Source organism: Oryctolagus cuniculus, chromosome 18, assembly GCF_964237555.1.
Source record: "Oryctolagus cuniculus chromosome 18, mOryCun1.1, whole genome shotgun sequence".
Taxonomy (NCBI): Eukaryota; Metazoa; Chordata; class Mammalia; order Lagomorpha; family Leporidae; genus Oryctolagus; species Oryctolagus cuniculus.
The window spans coordinates 60986786-61008452 of NC_091449.1; the positions used below are offsets into that span (position 1 = coordinate 60986786).

Below are 21667 nucleotides of genomic sequence, written 5' to 3' on the forward strand. Positions count from 1 at the left end.
GGGTACAGATAGTAAGCCAGCCTGGAGTCTCTGAGAGTCATGGCCTCTGGTCTGCCCCAGACTCTGGAGGGTCAGGACTTCCTGGGGAATAGGAGGGCTTTTAGGGATAGGGTACAGATAGTAAGCCAGCCCGGAGTCTCTGAGAGTCATGGCCTCTGGTCTGCCCCAGACTCTGGAGGGTCAGGACTTCCTGGGGAATAGGAGGGCTTTTAGGGATAGGGTACAGATAGTAAGCCAGCCCGGAGTCTCTGAGAGTCATGGCCTCTGGTCTGCCCCAGACTCTGGAGGGTCAGGACTTCCTGGGGAATAGGAGGGCTTTTAGGGATAGGGTACAGATAGTAAGCCAGCCCGGAGTCTCTGAGAGTCATGGCCTCTGGTCTGCCCCAGACTCTGGAGGGTCAGGACTTCCTGGGGAATAGGAGGGCTTTTAGGGATAGGGTACAGATAGTAAGCCAGCCCGGAGTCTCTGAGAGTCATGGCCTCTGGTCTGCCCCAGACTCTGGAGGGTCAGGACTTCCTGGGGAATAGGAGGGCTTTTAGGGATAGGGTACAGATAGTAAGCCAGCCCGGAGTCTCTGAGAGTCATGACCTCTGGTCTGCCCCAGACTCTGGAGGGTCAGGGCCTTCCAGCACAAGCTTGATGAACACATTTTCCCTCTCAGCTCATGGATGTTTTTCAGACCGGAAGTAATGACACTCGTTTTTCTGTGTTTGGCACCACTGTTCTTGCAGTTGCACAACCCAAGCACCACAAGGCCTCCTGGGCCTCTCCCTCATTCTTATCCCACCTATTGTGTCCTGCCCATCATAGAAGTTTTTTGTTTCCACTGCGTGGAATCTGTCCATTCCATCATCTCATCTGCCATTGTCTTTTCCTCATGTAGTACCTCGTCTGGTCTCTTCTCTCCTGGCTGGGCCCACATGGGAAGGGAAGGGAAGAATCAGGAGGGTCCTCACCTTCTTCCCCACGTTTCTCCTGCATTCCCTGAAAGAGCCTGTGCTTCCTGTTACCCAGGTCACAGGGTACCCCAGCATGTCCATAACGATAATTGATGAGCTTATTAACAACAGAGTCCCCATGGTTCCCTGCCCCGTGATGCCCAGTGATGTCACTAAAGCAGGAAGAAGGCAGAATCACTACACTCAGCGCTGCTTGAAGGTAAGGCATGTCGCTGGCGGTAGCTAACGCTAGAAGCCTTCCCAGTGGCGTACTTGGCTTTCATACTTTGTAGTCCAGACCTGCTGAAGGATTTTACGCCCTTCCTGAATCTCCTTGAATGTAATTCCTACTGGAGATGGTGGCCATCTTGCTTTCCTTGCTTGGGAGATGGGCATAGAAGTACTTGAGGCTCCCTCCCGTAGGCCAAGCTTAACTCCGGATTTTTGTTGTAGGCTTTTTTTGTTTGTTTGTTTGTTTTTAATTAACATAGGTTTTGGGGGCTATGAGGGTGATGAGTGGAAGATGGTAATGGTTCTCATTAGAAAGTTGGCAGGCTGGCGCCGCGGCTCACTAGTCTAATCCTCCGCCTTGCAGGGCCGGCACACCGGGTTCTAGTCCCAGTCGGGGTGCCGGATTCTGTCCCGGTTGCCCCTTTTCCAGGCCAACTCTCTGCTGTGGCCCAGGAGTGCAGTGGAGGATGGCCCAAGTGCTTGGGCCCTGCACCCCATGGGAGACCAGGATAAGTACCTGGCTCCTGCCATCGGATCAGCGCGGTGCGCCGGCCGCGGTGGCCATTGGAGGGTGAACCAATGGCAAAGGAAGACCTTTCTTTCTGTCTCTCTCTCTCTCACTGTCCACTCTGCCTGTCCAAAAAAAAAAAAAAAAAAAAAGTTGGCAAACATTTGGCTCAGTACTTACAACAACTGCTTAAGATGCCTGTATCAGAGTGCCTGGGCTCCAGTCCTGGTTCTGGCTCCTGAGTGCAGCTCCTGCAGATGCAGATACTGGGAGGCAGCAAGTGATGGCTCGAGTGGATGGATCCCTGCCACACACATGCGAGACCTGGAATGGGATTCTGGCTTCTGGCTTCTGACTTAGGCCTAGCCCAGGCTGTTGCACACATCTAGGGAATGAACCAGTAGGTGAGAGATCTTTCTCTCTTTGTCTGTCTTCCTCTCTAATAACAAAAATATTTGAAAAAAGGAAGAATGGTGTAGGGTTGCATAAATTACTCTGACCTTGGGAGGTGGACTTAGTGGCCAGGTGACTTTGCTCACTTTTTAGGTTTTTCAGCTGTGGCATGGTTGACACTTTAAGTCAGATGATTGTTACAGAGGATTGTCCTGTGCATCGTAGGACGTTGAGCAACATCTCTGGACTCCACGTGCTGGATCCCCATAGCAGCTCACTCCATTCCCAAATCCTTGAATAACAAAAGATGTCCACAGATGTTGCTAAATATCCCGGGGCATGGTGGGAGAGAGGTCAGAAATCACCCAGCTTGAGAAACTCAGTCCTGTACTCTCCCTTGAAGTTTTGGTTTTCTTGCCATGAGAATGTGCTTCCCATGGCAAAATGCCAAAGCCAGGCAGTACTGATAAAAGCAGGATACGAGGATGGACTACGACATGAGTGATGCCGACTGTGTGCCAGACCCTGCTGTAAACACTGGCTCTCATCGCTGAGCCCTAAAGCAGTGTGTTAGGATGAAGGGTGGCCATGCACCCTGTGGCCTAAGGTGACAGTTCATTGTCTCACACACTGGGACACCAGAATCTGAGGTGTTAACAGGATTGGGCCCTTCTAGGGTTCTTAGTGGGCATCTCTTCCAGGCTCTTCTCTCTGCTTCTGAGAGTTGCCATCTGTCCTTGAATTCCTTGGATATGGCAGTGTCACTGCAGCCATGGTCCCCATCTTCGTGGCCATCTTCCCCCTGTGTGTGTCTGTGTGACCTCCTTGTGCTTTAACTAACTATATCTGCAAAGACCGTATTACTAAGTCAAGTCAGATTCTGAAGCAGATACTTAGTTGAGGACAGTGATATTCAGTGCTGTCCAGGAAGGTGGTACTTGTGTCCCATTTTACAAACAAGGAAACTGAAGCACAGAGACATGAAGTGACTGACTGAGTCACAGAGAGAACCAAGAAACAGAGGCAGGACTTAGACCACGTTCTGGGTAAACCACAGCCCTTGCCCTGGCAGCCCCTGAAGTGTGGCCCCTGACCAGCAACAGCAGCACCTGGGCACCTGTGAGGCAGATTCCCAGGCGGCCCGGCAGCAGGGCCCAGCAAGCTGGCTTTAATAGGCCCTTCAGGGGATTCTGATGGACCCTGGATTTTGAGAATCTCTGATCAAATGTGTAGCATGAATAAAAGCGCTTTTAAGGCATCATTTTTGTCAATTACCTGACATTTCTGAAGTGCGCTCAGTGGGCTCAGCTCTGTCCTCATTGGCACCGCCCATCCATGGGTCAGGAGAGTTCCATGGCTTTTTCTAAAGGAGCCTTTTCCTTTTTGTTCGCCATGCCCCAAGGTACTGGAAAAATGACACTGTCCCTATCTTTGCCTGTGTGGAGGCAGCCGGTGTCATGTCACAGATACACGAGTTGTGTGAGCCGCTCTTCTTCTTTAAACAGATAGCACGGCTCTCCTCACACATGCCTGCCACATGTGCAGACCCCTCTTCCTCTGGCTCGCTTTTATCAGCTTTGCTCGGATCCCAGGGGCCTGCACTGCCAGGAACTTCACACGCTCTTAGAGCACCTAATAAAGCCAAGTAATTTTTGGCTCATCTGTACATTGTTAATTGATCTTCATTTCCTGTTTCACCTCGAAGCAAACACATCAGTCACCCCGTGATACCGGGGTTGTTTATCTTCTCTGGCCAGGAGCTCACTGCTTTGATTATGCCTTTAGCATTCCCTGTTTCAGGATTTCAGGGGCCTTTCCCCATCTGTTTGCTTTGCAAATTGTGCCTTTTCTTTTTTTAATTACAGATTACTTAAAATCTCCCCATCAGCATGAGGGAAGTCATTACCGTGGGCATAAGTGGTCAATGTAGATGGGTCACTGGGAGCCCATCTCCAAAATGCACTTCTGTGTGTGAAAGGTCCCTCTTCCGGCAGCAAGTGATTCTGTTTATTTGAGGAGCTTTGGTATGGGCTTGGGGACACAGAGGAATACACAGGAGCTAGAGCCACTTCCTGAGAGGTGGGGAAGGCCACTTAGCACAGCATTCACGTTCCCATGTTCCTTGGGAGAGGACGTGGCCTGGAGACTCAGTAATGAGCACCTCTGTTCTTCCTTGTCCTTTATGGGATATTTCGTGACATAAGCCAGGGTGCTCCTGAAAAAGTTTTTATTGCTGCTTTGCTTTGGTCCTGGTTGTTAGTATTGCTTACCACCCAGCTCCCAAATCACTTGGTGGGAATAAACCACAAAAGATAAGGAAACTCCTGCAACAAGTTTCAAACCTTTTAGTGAGGCTGAACAATAGGAGAGGGTTTTGGCACAACAGTGAAAACACCACTTCGGGTTCGCTGATACCCAGACTGGAGCACTTGGGTTCAAGTCCCATTTCTACTCTTACTTCCAGCTTCCTGATAGTTCACACTGTGCTAAGCAGCAAATAATGGCTCAGGTAGTTGGGTCCCTGGCACCCAAGTGGATTGACCCTGGGTTCCTGGTTTTATCCTGGCCTAGCCTTGGCTGTTGCTGGCATTTGGGGAATGAACCAGCAGGTAGAAGATTTCTTTCTCTCTGTCTGTCTCCCTGTCTTTGTCTCTCTGCCTGTCTCCCTGTCTTTGTCTCTCTGCCTTCTAACCTAAATGAAAATCAAAGAAATTTTTTAAAAGAATGGACAGTGAATGTTCCCTCATTGTTAAATTTTTCTGCAAAAGAAGCCATTATTAAAGGTTTATTGTGGATTCTTTAAGAAATGTTATATATAATCACTCTTAGATACTAGCATGAGTAGCCTTTTGAAAAAACATACAGTTAGTACTATTAAATGCGTCCCATTCATTGCCTTGCTCTTTTCATTTAATATAGTTGTCTTGGAGCTTATTTGGTGCAGCTGGACCTCCTTATTTGCCAAGACTTCACACTATTCCAATGCATAGACATTCTGCAGTTTTTTATTTGTTTCTCTATTGACCGTGTTTTGCTATCACACATGACTCAGTGATGAAAAATGCTATGCATGTATATTGTCTACTTGAGCAAGGATAATATCTGAAGAGATTTTTCCAGTAGCAGAAGTGCTGGAGCAAAGGGTCTGTGTACCTTTGAAATAATTAATTTTAAAAGAATTGCCAATTTGCCCTCTAAGACAGTTAGATCCATTGCCTCTCCACTCTGCACACATGGGGATGTCTGCATCACCCCTGAGAGGATCTCCAGATGCAGCAGAGGGGACTGCAATGCCATCGACAGGTCCAGCAAGGCAGGCATCAGTACTCGAATTTTAAAAATTCATGTTCTGTTGTATTGTCTGTTTCTTCTGCAATGACCACCTCATAATAGTGTAGAGCCCAATCCCCAAGCCTGGCAGTTTTCCCCCCTTTCAATATATCACATTGATTTTCTGTATGACTTTATCTGCTTAATACAAAGTGGGATTGAACAGTTATTTGTCTCGATTTGACCATTCCTTATCAAACATTTATGATTTAGCTTTCGCCATGCCATCTTCTTGTAAGGTGTTTCTTATTTTTATCTTTTTCTGTAAAGGTAAGATTGTGTTGACAGCCCTGTTATAAATCTCTCTTGCAAGAGATGGGTGGGGCTCTGCATGGGAGATGTTTGGGGGACAGGCTTCAAGGAGGGCTATGAACTGCTTCTAGACCCGTGTCATTGTTGACCCCCTGACTTTGGGGTTTGCAGTGTATTAGGATTCAGTACTTCATCAGGAGGCTTCATGGGGCGCTGCTCTGAGCGTGAGTTGTCTACCATGTGAGCCAAGGCCAAATCTCACAGCCACCTCCCGTCTGTCCATGGAGTGGTGTTGCTCCCAGGTCAGCTCACATTCGCCAACGTCTGGGACATCCTTGTTCAGAATTCATCCTGCATGTAAGGGATTGGAAAATAGTGGAACATGTTGGGATTTATGTATTTTTATCATTTCCATTTGTTCTGTTTCTCATGAGCATTTTGTAGCTTCCTGTGGAGAAACCAGTATTAGAAAATTTTCCTCAGTTCTAGAAGACTGTTGAGCACTTACCTGTGTCAGACATTGTGCCTTTTGGACCAGTTTCAAGAGTGTGGCAAAATGGGGGGAGTAGCCAGGCCGTCATCGGCCTGGTTCCTAGTGCTTTGGTACTCAGTGATGTGGGCTATCCTTTTGTTGTTTGTTGATCTGAAAACAATGTATATTTGTCACTTTGGTTTTTGTGAATGAAGAATTGAGTTAGGCTCAACGTCCCTCAGAGGCTGTACCGAGGGGGCTGCTCTCATTGATGGGGCAGATCGACTCTCAAGTTCATGCTCAGAGCTCTTGGCAGGATGCAGTTATTTGACAGTTGTTGGGACCAGCGGCCTCAGTTCCTTCTTGACCAATGGTTGTTGCCACATGTTCCCACCCAAAAGGAACTCTGTGGTGGCTGGTTTACGTCTGAGCAAGAAAGTAAAAGAGAAGGAAGACCTTTCTCTCTGTCTCTGTAAAAGAGAAGGAAGACCTTTTTCTCTCTCTCTCTCACTGTCCACTCTGCCTGTCAAAAAAAAAAAAAAAAAGAGAGAGAGAGAAGGAGTTAGTGAGAAAGACAGAAGACAGAGTCTTTTTTGAACTTAATCCTGAAAGTGACATCTTATCACATTATTTATTAATGAGTTATAACTCAGTACTGTAATATCCTCCCTTTTACTGTGAACAAATCAGTGGTTTGTAGTATATTCACAAAGTTGTGCAGTTGTCTAATTCCAGAACATTTTATCACCCCATAAAGAAGCGCTGTACCCATTATCAGTGACTCGCCATTCCCCAGCCCAGCCTCTGGCTCCTGTTAATCTGCTGTATCCGATGATTTACCTCTTTGTACAATTCATGGAAGTGGAATCATATACCCCGTGGCCATTTGTGACTGGTTTTTTTCGCTTAGCATAATGCTTTCTAGATTTTTTTCATGCTACACCAAGTATTAGTGTTCCTTTCCTTTTTATAGCCAAATAGTGTTCCCCTGTATAGATAGATTAATCACATTTTTTAATCCAGTGATCAATTCATGTTGTTTGACTTTGTGGCTGTAATGAATAATTCTATTGTGTGACTGTTTGGCTATTTCTGACTGTTATGAATGGTGATGCTATGAACATTTGCAAAGCTTGCTTCTGCTTTGTGGCTGTTATGAATACTGCTGTGATGAATGTCCTGGACAAATTTCAGTGCAGACTTAATATTTTCATTCCATTACCCTTTTATAACTTGTCTCTGATACAGATATCTATGATATCAGGGGTATGTCTTGAAATGTTCTCATCATTGTAAATACAAATGAAGTAGGAGAAAGAAACAAGTAACGATTTTGTACGTGATGAGAGATGGGTTTGAGGAGGTGGCATGTGAACTGCACTCTGAGTGATGATAACCATTCAAAGATCCCAACAACTAAATTCGCAGCGATACTGTCAAAGTGCCCAAGTCCTGGGTGGAAGTACATTTGACCTGCCTCTTCAAGGGAAGGAGAACAGCCACTGTGTTTGGAGTCAGGTGGAATAATAGGATAGGAGTTTGAGTGTTAGCCACACCCTCAGGTTGTGAAGCCATTGTGAGCAGTCTGGATTTTGTTTGAATTGTGGTGAAAACCAATGGAAGTTACTTAACAAGAAGGTGATGCAGTTTGATGCTCTTGAAAAGATTCCTTGGTTGCAGCGAGAAGAGCATTCTGCAGGGCTTGGGAGCTGAAGCACAAAGCTGGGTCGAGAAGTGACACAGGGGACTGAGAGAGCGATCTGGGGACTGAGCCAGGTGATGATAATGGGTGGAGGAAAGAGGTTGGGTGGATGACACCACTGAGCACGTTTGCATGTGATTGCATGTTGGCTGTCTGTCTCCTGCTGGTTCATGTTCTGACATCAGTGTGGACTGGCCACTCAGTAGGCACCCAGTGAATGTTTGCCACGTAGATGCTGTGGAGTGGGCTCGTGCGTGGGGAGTGGCTGGTTGGAGGTCGAGTAGATAGCACTTCATATTGGGAATGTCCTGAACTCTTCTTTGATCAGACTGGCTCATACAAAGCCTGCCTTCTAACATAGTGCCTTTAGTCCTGTGCCCTTCTACTTACAGGGATTCCAAACTCGTAAATAATGTTTTTCTTTGACGATGTGTGCAGAAAGAAGAGCCAGCAATGTTCAAACTGTGTTTTCAAATATTTTATTCTTTTCCCTTTTACAAATGAATGCAGTATATCAACATCAATGCATCTGGGAAGAGCAAGCCAGTCGGGCGGCTAGTGGAATGGAAACTCCGTATGGCGATCCGTTATACTCTCCCTACATTAGGCTTGTTGAGACTCTGTTATTAAGGTGGGATTTTTCTTAATTATTAACAGTTAAAAATAGGAAAATAGATTTCGGGGGGCGGGGGGGAGTTGCCGGCAACAATTGTAAATGTGTGCATGTGCGTGACATGGAATTTGCCAAACATGAATAGGCACTTACAATGTGACTAGAATTGGCTCTGTCATGTGTCAGCCTAATAGCCTAAACCCTGGTTCAATACAATGAACTTGGGAAGGTTTGCTTAATGAAAGAACTGACGTTTTCTGTGCAGTGGCTGCATCCATCAGCCTGCATCCTGTTCATTACACTACAAAGGGCTGCCAATGGGAATTGGTAGGATCATCTATTAGGTAAACGTGATGGGGACAAAAGATAGCAGAGGCCAGGGCCTTGTGGAATTTCCTGTGAAGGTTGGGGTTACTGGAACAGTGAGCTCTTGGTTACAGACAATGTGTTTTCAAGGTGGCATGAGGGTCTCTGGAATCGTGCGTTGAATTCTGGCTCTACCCCATCCATGCCTGTGGGAGCCCAGAGAAGAAAGTTTTCAGTTGTGAATAGCACTGCCCATTGTGGAGCCATTGTGTAGGGCTGTTCATAATCACTGAGTTTTCTGTCTGGGTACACGCTTGGGGGCCAGATGGCCTCCCCTGCCAGCTGACTGCCTTTGGCCGCTGGAATCTGCGTGGAAGTGATATGCATCTCTTTGAGGAAGAAACCCTAAGAACCTACAGTGTGCTACCCCATGACCTCTGTTCTGCTGGTCCTGCGCCCTGTACTAGTCCACACAGAGCTGCCCTGTCAGGATGGGTCTTGGAAAAAAGACAAAGACAAGAAGCTCAACCTGTCTGAGAGGGATGTGGAGAAACTGTGCTTCTGTGTTGTGTTGTGGCCGTAAGACACTGGCATTTGGGGTTACTTGTTACTGCATACAGGCTGCCTATCCTGACTCATCATACCCAATCTTACACCTAGAGGGGTTCCATTTTGGCTCTAGAGCAGTAAAACCCCGGAACAGTGGTGCTTTTCACAGCATGTTTAGGGTCTGTTTAATAGGGTTAGGGTATTATAGCTTGCCTTTTAAACCACGTTTTACATCTGTGTATGGCTGTGAATTTCACTTAGCCTCTAGAGCCATGGGGTCGGGGTGCCTGTTTGAGGACTAGCAGGGATCCCTTCAGATGAGAGCTGGGTCTCGAATCATCAGAAAATGCAGACAAAACAAGATGCGCTGATTGGCAAGGTCATCTGGGAGGGGCCGTCGTGCGTAAGGAGCAGGTCCATTAATTCAGTGGGGATTTACATCAGTTCTATCTGCCTCCTGCCTAATGGGACTGCTTGGTTGTGTTCTTTCCTGGGGAGATTAGTGATTGAAAGGAGGAGATTTAGAAAGGAGAGATAAAAGTTTGCATTTAATTCTCCTGACAGGCAGACTTCTAAAGAAGGCTTCCTAAGGAGGTTCCATGGTAATGCAGACTTAAGCCAGAGGTCAGCATCCCCTAAGACAGTGCTGATGTCCAGAGGGTGACATTTCTGTAGTGAGGGGCCTTGACAGTTAAGTCGTCTTCACGAGATCTCCTATGCTGTAACCCAGTGGTTGGCTGGATTAGAAGTCCCTTCTGTAACTGCGATGGGCGTTCTGAATCTGGAATCTTGGTGGGTTTGTTCCTAAAATTTATTCATCTCTAAAGCAGTACTTTTCACTCTCTTTCTCCTCCCCACGAAGCCTAACCATCTTCAGTTCCCCAGGTGAGAACTGTTGTGTGGACCATGATCTTTCACAAACCCATGGCACATACTGTCTGCTCAAAAGGTCACTCATTGTGGGTGTCAGACAAGAAGAAGTGCTGCAGTGCTCTGGACAGTGGCCAGCAAACAGTCTTTAAAAGCTGCCTAGGAAGATGAGGAGAAGCCATGGGTCTTGCTTGTCGGACAGAGAGTGTTTAAAGACTGCCTCTGTCATTCAGTGGCTGTGCAGCCTTGCTGCTCTTACCTAACCTTTGTCAGTTTCAGTCCCCTCTCCTGTGAAATGGGGATGGCAGGAGTAACTCAGTCCCTTCTCTACCATGTGGTCGTGAGAGCCAGTGAGCCAGTGCTTGCAGTGGTATTAGCCCCAACCAACCTCTGCCACTGTCAAAAATTGTAGTGACTGTCCCTTCCTGTTAGTAGTTGTGTGCCGAAAAGGGTGATGCCAAGGGCATGGTCTTTGCCATGCAGTCCCTCACTGGAGAGTGAATGAGTTAGCAGACAGTGAGCTGCCATTCACAGGTTATGCTGACTTGATGACTTTTCATCAAGGAGGCACTGTGTTACCTCTCAGCCCAGGCGCTGTGATTGCAGTGGCTCATGTGGGGGCATCGTCAGTTGCTGGGCTGCAGCCTGACTTAGCCTCCCCATGATGGATGCCTCTGGGGCAGGGCACCAGAGTCAGACAGAAATTGCCTCTGAAACACACTGCCAAAGCTTAACAGTTCCCTGACCGCGACTTGAATTTATATTCTCAGTTTCCTCATCTGTAAAGTGGACAAAGCAATGCTGTTGACCTTCCTGCATGGGATCCTGGTTAAGGAGGTTTGTGTTAAGTACACAGTATCACATTCAGCACAGTGGACTTTGGGTTTCTCAGGTGTAGAAGATGAGGGATTTATTCAGCATCACTCACTGGTGGCCCGCCAGCACGCACTCAAGCTCTCATGGCTGGAGGTCACTTCCCCGTTGTATTCGTCCAATGCCGCGGCTCTGGGACCTCTGCTGGAGGAAATAGCATGAGAGAGTTTGCTTTCAGATTCAATTAAAACCAGTTTCACAAGAACCAAAGCTTTTAAAAGCCTGTATCAATGTTTAATATAAACACAGTCTCTCATTAAAAGAATTTAGTTTATTCCAGTCTTATAAAGCCCCTTGCATATAAATTTTGCCCCTTTGTTTAAAGGGAGACAAAATCACTACTTTCTTTATATTTGCTAGCAGCTTCAATGAGAATCCATGGATGAACTTATCTGTTGATCTTTGGCATTTCAGTTTTAGGTTTCTGCTCCTACTAGCAGACTGTTTTTCTTGAAGCAGTACTGTAAGTCTCTTTTAACACCATTTTTGAACTTGAAAAGGTTTACATTGTTATTCATTGGGTTATCTCAATATAAATATACTTTGGGGGGGTTATATCTTATAGAAAATTAAAGGTGATAGTGCTGCAAATAATAGGATTCTGATCTGAGTTCCCATTACTGTCCGTTAGTGTTCTAATAGACTCATTTGAAAAATCTCTCCTTTGTTTCCTTTTGGTTTCGTTCCCTCCCATCAGATTGAGTCTGTTTGCTTCTCCTTGTGAGGCATTGGTGGTGACTAAGTGGTAAGCCCTGACTCCCTGCCGACTCTTCCAAGTGTGCTGCTCATTGCTCTCCAGGGTGTGCACTCTGCTCTCCTCTCCGCCAATGTTCTTCTTAAAAATGCTAGACTTAAACCATGCAGCTTAGTCCTTTGACCTCCAGATGGATCTGTCCTTTTCTTCATCTCAACTCCCCTTGGGCATTCTCTAAGTATTTCAAGGGCAAGGACCATGAGACAAAATGTCATTAGGCATCCAGGAATGATATTACAAGTTTCCATCCGTTCTGTTATCTATCCATTTATCATTCAACCACCACTCATAGTCATCTTACTCTGAACTAGGCACTGGATCCCAAGGATGAATTAGGATCCTTCAGTTTATTGTAGACAAAGCATATGAGTGAACCATGAGAAAAATTCAGTATGATAAATACAAGGGCCAAGTACCGTGAGAGGTAGGCCAGAGAAAGTAGTGGTTATCTTTCCCAGGGAGGGAGTAAAGGTAGGCAGAAGAGTATGAGGAGGTGTGCAGGAGGAAGCTTTACCACCAAGAAGGCCCCACATAAAATGGGCCTAGGATCTAAGTGGAGTTTTGTAAGCAAGTCAGTTTGGGAAGCTGAGCAGTTTAGAAGGCAAGGAAAGACGGGCTTTGTGAGCAGAGAGAACAGCAGGTGCACATATAATCTGAAGCCTGGGGGTGGCAATCGTGTGTCCCTCTCAAAGTGAGCTGTGGTGAAGAGGTTAGATACCAGAGCTACAGGGCCCGACACCTCTGGGTTTAAATTCCAGATGAATGCTGCAGTGGTTGAATAGTATTGCTCCTCCTAATTCATGCCTACCCAGGACCTCAGCACATGGACTTAGTTCCACATAAGTTACAGATGTAAGTAAGGAAGGGGTTCAGAAATGATTATACTGGATCACAGTAGTTTTTAAATCCAATGAGAATGTCCTTAGAAAACAGAGGACATAAACACAGAAAAAGGTGATGTTAAGACAGTGGCAGACATCAGAGTGACACTTCTACAAGCCAAGGAAGACCAAGGAATGTAGGGAACTGCCATCAGCTGGGAGAGAGGCCTGGCTCAGTTCCTCAGAGCCCCTAGAAAGAACCAACCCTGCAGACACCCTGACTTTGGACTTCTGGCTCCTGCACTGTGAGAGAGTACATTTCTATTTTGTTAGGTAAGTCCATTTGTGATAGAGACATTATTAGAGTTTTGGCTTGTTTTAACAAGTCTGTAAGGTGGGCACTAAAACCATTCTCCCAAAGCTGCCACTTCCAGTTCACCTGGTTAATTACTGGTGCTTTCAGAACCCTGGTTTCCTCAGCCTCAGAATGGAGATTTCCTATCTCGCTTGGAGGTGGATTTCAGTCCTACAGGAGACAGCATATGTAAAGGACTTGGCCCAGTGCCTGGTTAAGAATAAGTGACCAATAAATAACTCTCCTTATTATTATTGCTGTTATTTGGGATGTAAATATATTTAAGGATGCACTGTCAATATTCAATTATCCTTGCTAATAAAAGGGAATGAAGTAAAGATTATATGGTATGAAATGTGTGGACAGATTGCTTTACATTCTTAAGAGTGGTAGGGTGGACTCCCAGGCACTGGGCTTTTAGGGACCTGAATTCACTTCTTCTCTGCCTACCCCTCCAAGGTTTGGTCTTCAACTGGGAAAAGGGAAGAAATATGATCCATGAAAATCTACAGGGAAAACCTTTTGCTTTTGGTTGGCTTCAGGATCCTGATAAAAACGATTCTGTCATCTTATTTAACAACTCTGCCTTTCACAAAAGTTTAGAATACCGACAGGGCAGCAAATATGTTTAAGTGATTTTATTCAAATGTCAGATTTAATTAAATCCATAACCAGAAGACAGGCCAAAAAGACATTGCCAGGGAGCTTTGGAATTTTCCATTTTCTTTTCTTTGTGTGTGTGTGTGTGTGTGTTCAAGGTGATAACTATAGAGTAAAACCTTCCCAAGCCCATGCAAATACAAGCAAGGACATTTATCATAAGAATATAGCACTGGAGACAGAAATGACTCTTAACATTGTACGCTTTGAGTGTGATGATTAGAAAATGTATATATTGAAGAGTGCGCAACATACTGCACAGGGTGGTTATTTGAGCTGAGACTGGAATGTGTGTGTGTGCACGTACACATGCTACTTACAGTCAGGTTTCTGTGATCATTCAGGTGTGCACAGGTGTTCTGATGGAGAACCAGGTTATTAGGCCCTTAGTAAGCAGCACAGCATGGCAAAAGAAACCATTGTGTCTCCAAACTATACCTAAATTGCTTGTAATTGGTTCATTCCACCTAGTATAACTGGACTTTTTCACTTGTAAAGGGAACAGTTGAAAAGAAATGTGAAAGAAAAGTGATTGGATAAAATCTTAAAAGCAGGAAGGATCAAGAAAGATCCCCAGAAGACCATCACTGGCCTGGAGCCCCCCATTTCAGGGTCCGGCATTTGTACTGATTATGGCCTGGCAGCTCTTGAGTTTCCAATGATAACAGCCATCTGACTTGATCGGAGTTCAATGGATTTTCACTAAAATAGAATCATCGCCTTGGTGATGGATAGAAAAAGTAAAGCAATACATCCTGATAAATGCTCTGCCTGCCTCCTTCTTCTCCCCGGCGATGACCTTGCACAATCCATAAGAGAGCAAGGCTCAGAGCCCCGGCCACGCCGCTGCACGTCGGGACGTGGAAATTTAAGTAGCTCTGAAACCCATCAATGGGGTGAAGGGGGAATGGCCCGAGAAAGCAATGGATCATGCTTAGAGGGCTCCGAGGAAGCAGGGTACGCTGAAGGTCAGCGTGCTGCCAAGTCCTGCTGGGACAGCTCAAGCCCTCATTCTCATTCACGGGAGGCGGTGGCCCTGGGAGGCAGATGAGCAGAAGAGTACAATAAAGCAGGGATCCTCAGAGCATATCCTTTCTTCTCAGATGTGAAAGGCACCAGAGAGTGGTGCAGCATAATTGGAAACTTGGAGCACGAGGGTGCCGGCTCCAGTCTCTTTCTGAGGAGCAGGGAGCAGGCTTGCTCAGGTGCTTACGAAAGCTGGAGGATAACGAAATAAAAAGGAAGTTTATTTTGGCTAAAAAAAAAAAAAGTTTGAAATCTGTGCATCAAAAAGTACTTCAAAAAATCATGAAAAACACATATTGTATTAAAACTATGAATTTCAAGTTTTTTAACACCCAGACTAACACCTTTTAGCTGTATTTTCCATGGATTTTTAAGTACCCTTTACAAGGAGATCCTTAGCCGTTAATTACTATGTCTGTCTTCCAAGTTTCCTAACCCATTTACCTTAGCCAACGGTGAATATTTTGAACAATATTGATCATCAGTAACATAAAGACAGCTCACTAGAACAAGGCATCCAGGGAGCTCCCAGACCAGGGACCCCACACACCCCCACCCCAGTCTGGGCCCCATGTGCTTGACTGGTAGAGAAGTTTCTGGGATGTTGGAAGGAGGAAGAAGTTCCATGTTGGCAGGCACCCATTAGTATTGGTTACAACTTGCTAAAAGAAATTATTAAAATAAAAATTAGATCATAAATTTGGAGCCACAGTAACCAAGCCTAAAGTGCAAATTGCCAAACAAGTCAAGAGACTCATTAGCATTTTATGTAAATCAGTTATTACTGTTCTCCACTTCCTTAATTATCCATGTTATTTCAATACAACCCTTTCTTTGATGTCCCAATTCTATATTTAAATAGTGCAAGATTTCTATCGTATCCTCCCGCAGAGGTTTGTGCCATGCAAAAAACATGCCAAGAGCAGCTATTTTAGAGACTACAGGGAAATGTTTAATTGGTTCATCCCATTTGAGTTATGAGGGCATATTACTGAGCACATAAAATCAGAAACATGGAAAGGACTGGCTTGGAGTTTACTAAAACCTGCAAGAGACCGCTTGAAATTTTGCCCCCAAGACTTTTTGGATTCTCAATGGGAGCTGATTCAAAGGGAAATTTTGCAAACTTCATTGAATTTTACTAAACGATTGATTTATAATTGAAATATTTGGAAATAAAATCCATCAGCTCTTTTTCTTTTGGTGCTGAGAGTTATTCTTTGATTGGATGAGGAACGCAGCACATAGGTGATGGAGAGACAGAGGAATGTGGGATAAGAAGAGGGGAGGGAGGTGTTCTGATCCAGCTCTTGTTCAGTGAGTTCATCCTTGCTGGAAGAATCCCCTTCACTTATTTGAAGAATAATTTTACTGATTTCTTATTTTCAAATTATCTGAAATTGAAAAAAAAAGTTCACAAGTTGCAGGTAAATGAGTGGCCTTTCTCTATTAATGTATGCTTTTGAAATAGCAATGTGGCCACCAAGAAATTAATAGTAATGAGGGCACTTAACAAAATCTGCAGAAAATGGAATTAAAAATAAGTTTACTTTAGGACAAGAAACTTTTTGAAAGCCATGCAAAGTTTCTTCATTAATACACATTTTCCATCAACTATTTGCCTACCTTTATACTTACTATTTTCTCCTAGCAATGGGTCCCATACTCTTAGCCATCTGTCTTTCTCTCATTGCTTACTGCTGTATAAACTGTTTTTCAATAGATTGTAAAAAAGCAAAAGATAGGGAGAGTCTTTGAACAGGATTTGGAACTGGGACTGAAGTAGAAGGACATCTATTCTTCCTTTATATTGTTTCAACAGTCACTGTATCAGATTTCTTCCTTTTTTTTTCCTAGAGGAGCAAATCTGAGGTAAAGCCAGTGGCAATGTAGGATTTTAAGACAAAACCAAGTTCAAGACCATGCTGCTTGTTGCATATAGCCTTGTCTAGTTGTTTACCCTGAGCCTCACTTCAACAAAATGTGGCTGACAGTGCTGACACTGAAGGGTCCTCATGGAGATCTGCGTTAATACTTTCAGACGGTTGAGTGTACAGTAGGTGCTCAATAAATGACAAGCTTGAACGCCTGCTGTAGGCCAGGCACTGTTCTAAATGTTTACATAGATGATTAGACAATCATATTAAGTCTGTAAAAATTTATCAAAGTAAGTCGGATTATGGCAACACATGTTTAACAGATAAGGAAGGTGGGATGTCTGGAGGTAGATGACTTAACCAAGGTCACAAGGAGTTTTAGTCCAGAAATTCCCTAAGTCAGAGGAATGTTTTAGACAAGAACCTTCCGATGTTAGTAAACTTAATACTAGATGGTTAAAGGATTAAAAAAAAAAGTGTCCATCATACCTTTTATGTATCTCAAGAAATAATATTTATAGAAAACTCATCTCTGTTGACTGGAATACTTTGAATATTTCATCTGCTGTACTGGTCATTTATTTAACAAATACTTATATGGGCCTTGCCACATTCAGGACAGTCTTCTAAGCACTTAAAACTAATAACTTATTTAACATTTCACAAATATTTACTTTATTCACAAGCATGAGGGTCTCAGTGAGGGTCCCCAGCTACTCTGAGGCAGGGTCCCTCTTACCTCACACTCTCGGGTGCCACTGGGCACTAGCTCACAGGTACAGCTTTTAAAAATAAAGTGAATCACATGTTTTAAAAGCAAAGTTTTTTTTTTTTTCGAATCATGACATACTCATAGAAGATCTGGAAAATCTAAGAAGTTGTAAAGGTGAAAAAGAAATGTTAAAAGTCTTTGCAGTCCTATCAAATGTTGTTACCTTCAAACTGAGAGTTCAGTGGATAGGGAAAGCAGATGCTGTAGTTACAGGGGCTTTTCCCCCACTGTGCTTGTTTTGAGAGAGTATTTTAGAAGTACCTACTCCACAATCAAAACTGGGCAATAGCTGGACAGAGAGCCACCAGGGATCCAAATTCCCAGGTCGGTATCTTCTCTATACCTTGCTGCCTTATTCTCTATGGACATAAAACGAGCATCAGCCGGAACATTTCCTCCATAACCCCATTCCCTGCACCCCCCAAAAAACCCCACAATAAAGTAGCATGCCCCCATCTGCAAAAGAGGAGGGTCTCAGCTGCCGTTGCCCCTTCCGTCTCTGAGCTGCCCTCCCACTCGCTTGAGCCCCGACAATGTGAACCGTTAGCAGCCCTCAGTATTTGATTACGCGTCCGAACAGCTTCTGTCGCCCTGACTGGTGGGTGTCATCACCAGCAAAGCGCATTGTTCCTACTCCAAAAGTCTACAGTCTAAAATCATCATCATGTATTTTCATCAGGATGAAATATCGGGCTCTCTGCTCAGTGCAAGGTTTTATTAATGATGTGCTGTCAGGGGCTGGATGTTCTGCATATTTGCATATTAAACAGCTGAGTGAAGAAACATTCCTTTTATTGCTGCAGGGAATAAATCAGTTTAAAGCAAGTTCTCATCATTTATACTCCTTTCAGCTAAGTCTTCTTTTATTGAAATAAATTGTTGAAGTGCTTTGCTCATTCTTTGAATACTGATGAAATTTACCTTGATAGGACCTCAGGAAAAATAATATTTTCTTAAAGGTGCAGTATTGTTCCATTTTTGAGTATTACTTTAATACATTATTGATAAGTTAATTTAGAAATATCAAGTGAAAGGGGAAGAAAAACTGTTTAGAATAAAGATGGTGTTTTCTCTGGTTGATTTTGCCAAATGCATTTTTATTGGTAGACAGCAAGCAAATAGTAATAATGAAAAGAACCAACAAGCAACAAAAGGAGAATTTTTTTGATGCCTACATACTTAAAAGATAATTCATGGTCTACTTCTGCATTCAAACCCCAATGGGCAGAGCATTCCTTCCATACACAAAGACCCTGTGTTCACCAGAGTCCAAACTTTGCAGTCCCCTGAGCAGGCACAGGAGAGGGCACAGGCAGCAGGGCTCAGGGGCAGGGGTAAGGTGACTGTGAGAACAGGATCTTGCCACATGTTTTGGGTTCCTCTGTTAACTCATCACCTGCTCTCCATGCCTGAGCTTGAAAACTGACTACTTGCACCAACTGTGTCCTGGAAACACTTTTAAAAAAAAGAAGAAAAAAGTCCTATCTAAAATTTTGGAAAACCTTTAATTGCCTACTGTCATGTTTCAAATTAGAAGATTTTACATAAAAACCAGATTTTCAGCCTCTCTTGACAAGATGCGTGCCTATGTGGCACGTGTCTGCCTTAGGGAGAGAGGTGCATGCAGATGCCGGCAGTCTCCTCCACTCCCTGTTCTGTTGTACCCGGTCTTAGCCTCTTAGCGCAGTGACTTTTTCTCTCCCTGATCTATACCCTTTCTTGAGCTGATGGACGCTGTTATATAAAGTGCTTGGGTAGTGCGTGGCATGTAATAAGTATCCAGTAGGCATTAGCTGTTATTAAAATAGATGAAACTTGGAAACTGAGGGAAGTCGGTGAAGTAAAGGTTTTATTTCCTTTATGCTATCCTTCCAAGTATAGAATGGAGCATTTCTTAGGCCTACGATTTCCTGCCATCCAAATTAATTTTCTTTCTAAAAAATGACCTCCGCTCTTGCAAATTTTCGCCCAAATATCCCCTTTGCAGGGATGCCTTCTTTGTCCACTGTGTAAATAGCACATTTCTTCCTGAATTCTGCTCTCCCTAACTCTCTTCCCAGCTTTATGTGTCTCTATAGCGTGTATCACCACCTAGCAGACACCAGTTCTCTGTTTCATCCACTTGTGAGCTGTCACACTCCCCTGGCCCCCACAGGACAGTAAGTGCCGTGACAGCTCAGGGTCTTGTCTGTTCTGGTCCCTGCAGTGTCCTCTGTTAGCAATGTCCATGCCTGGTCCTTAGTAGATACAGTTCATGCTTAATAACGCTTGAGTGGATGGATTTGGTTTCGACAGCTTGTATACAAAACTGTCTATAGAAATTTGGTGAAACAAATATTCACTTGAGTGGCTGGGCGCAGGGCCGTGGGCTGGCTGCAGCAGGAAAATGTGGGTGAGGCCGAGAATCGGTGCTTAGGACGCTGAGGCCACATGAAGAGTCCACGCCCAAGCATGTTAAGAACTGAGACGTGCTTCCTCAAACTAGAAGAGATACAGGTAAGGATCCAGAAATTGGGAGAATGGGTGGAAGCTTGGAGGATAAGGAAGGCGTACTGAGGAAGACTGGGTCTGAGATGAGCCTGGAGGAACTTGAGGATTTGGAGTGAGTGCTAGAAGGGAAGCCTGACCGTGCACGTGACTCACCCGAGGTTACGTGCTCCACTCTCTTGCCCTCCCTGAATCCTCAGAGCAACCCATGAAGGGTCTTTGTTCTTCTCATGTTAGCCTGGACGTGGCTGAGGCTCAGAGAGCTAAGTCACCTGCCCTGGGTGACACTGTGTGCTTCCAAGTGGGCTTGGCACAGAAAGTGAGTTAAGTCTGGTCCTACACCTGTTTCCCCTGTACCAGGATCCTCCTGTTCCATTGGACCTGGAAGAGAGAACAGGGATAAGCAAGTGCCATCCAGTTTCTAGAATCTCAGGATTGGCCCCTGGCGGAGCTGAGCCTGCTGCCGTGACTGAGTGGAGGCACTAAGGTATCCTGAGTGTGGAGGTGGCTGGGGGAGGACCACGTCCCCTAGCCTGCTGTGAGAGGTGGAGGGTGCTAAGGCATCTGAGACCTCTAGTCCCCACTTGAGATGGCGGTGCACACTGGGTGGAGCCTAGAGAAGTGGACTGGCCTCAGGGAGTTTACAGTAAGGCATGTGTATAACATCCGCATGAGCTTTTTTTTTTTTTTTTTTTTTTTAAATCTGGAAAGAGAAACAGTAGAAAGCTCCTATAGGAGTGCTCGCCAGGAGGAGCATTGTTTCCTTATAAATCATTTGTGACAGAAGCTTCTTATTTTTAAGTGGAAAATGCACATTTAATAACATGAGAATGATGTTCAAACATCCTTTCACTGGTGGCTGCCAAAGACTAGTGCCACTGCTGCTGCCTGGAGACGGAGGCCCGCACACACCTTACAGAGGCCCTAGGGTCACTGCTGTCACCACTGCCATTGCCTGGCAGACCTCTGGACCACAGCTTCCCTAGGATTCTCTAATGACAGCCGAATGCTTTCGTGCCTGGTAAATCCCTGAGTAAAAGCAGTCCTGGCTTAGGACCCCAACCCTACCACTAACTGGCTGTGTGTCCTTGGGCTCACAGTTTTACTGTGAGCCTCAGTTTTCCTGTTTTTAAAATGGTGACAGCATTGGGTTGTACCCTCATAGGCTTAAGAGTTTAAAGAGGAGATGCCATCCAGAACTGGGCTAACAAATAATTAAGGTAGCCAGTGTCCACTAGGTGCTATTTGAAGTTAAATGAATGGAAGTTTAAGTAAAATTTATAGTCAGCCCATGAGTCACACATTTCAAGTGGTCCATAGTCACATGAATGGCTAGCACAGTGGGTAGCACAGGTACAGAAGGTGGGTCAGTGTTCTACCGGACAGTGCTGGTTCGGTGTTTGGCACGGAGCACACTCCCTGGGTTCTTAGTTTAATTCACATCGAACTGTAAAGAAATGAAAGGAAGCATCCTAGCCTATTGAGTCAGAGCAGTTTTAAAGTGGGGTTGGTACCATCCAGATGTCTGTCTAAACACAAGCAAGGAAGGAAGCAGGATTGGCAGCGCAGGACTCTGCCCAGTAGAGTCTCTGGGGACACGCTGAGTTCTGCAGGCTCCTGATCCTGATCTCAGGGGAATCCTGCATTACAGGTGTTAACCTGATTAGCCCAAGCCTGGCTCCTCGTTAATTACCTGAAGTGGATAGGACAGTTTCCAACACTCAGCACAAACCCTCGCGTGTTGCCTCGGCCCCTTTTTACTTATTTGGCCTTGGAAGTTGCTCGCTAAGTCAGGGTTTCTTTTTTAAACTTTGGTTGTTCTGAGAAGTCCCTGAAGGGTCTCTTAAAAGACCATTCCTGGGCCTCACCCCTATTTC

General features: G+C 45.0%; 1 protein-coding gene across 4 annotated transcripts in view; it reads left to right on the plus strand.

The window, feature by feature from the left end:
* WWOX (WW domain containing oxidoreductase) overlaps positions 1-21667 on the plus strand; it is a 1022922-nt gene that overhangs the window by 537834 nt on the left and 463421 nt on the right. For 2 of the 4 annotated variants that reach the window (XM_051847312.2, XM_070062787.1), the window contains one exon: positions 1-21667. This exon is cut by the window's left edge and continues 22204 nt beyond it; it is cut by the window's right edge and continues 29622 nt beyond it. The exons of the other annotated variants lie outside the window; for them this stretch is intronic. The gene's annotated coding sequence lies outside the window, so the exon portion shown is untranslated. 4 annotated transcript variants of the gene reach the window in all.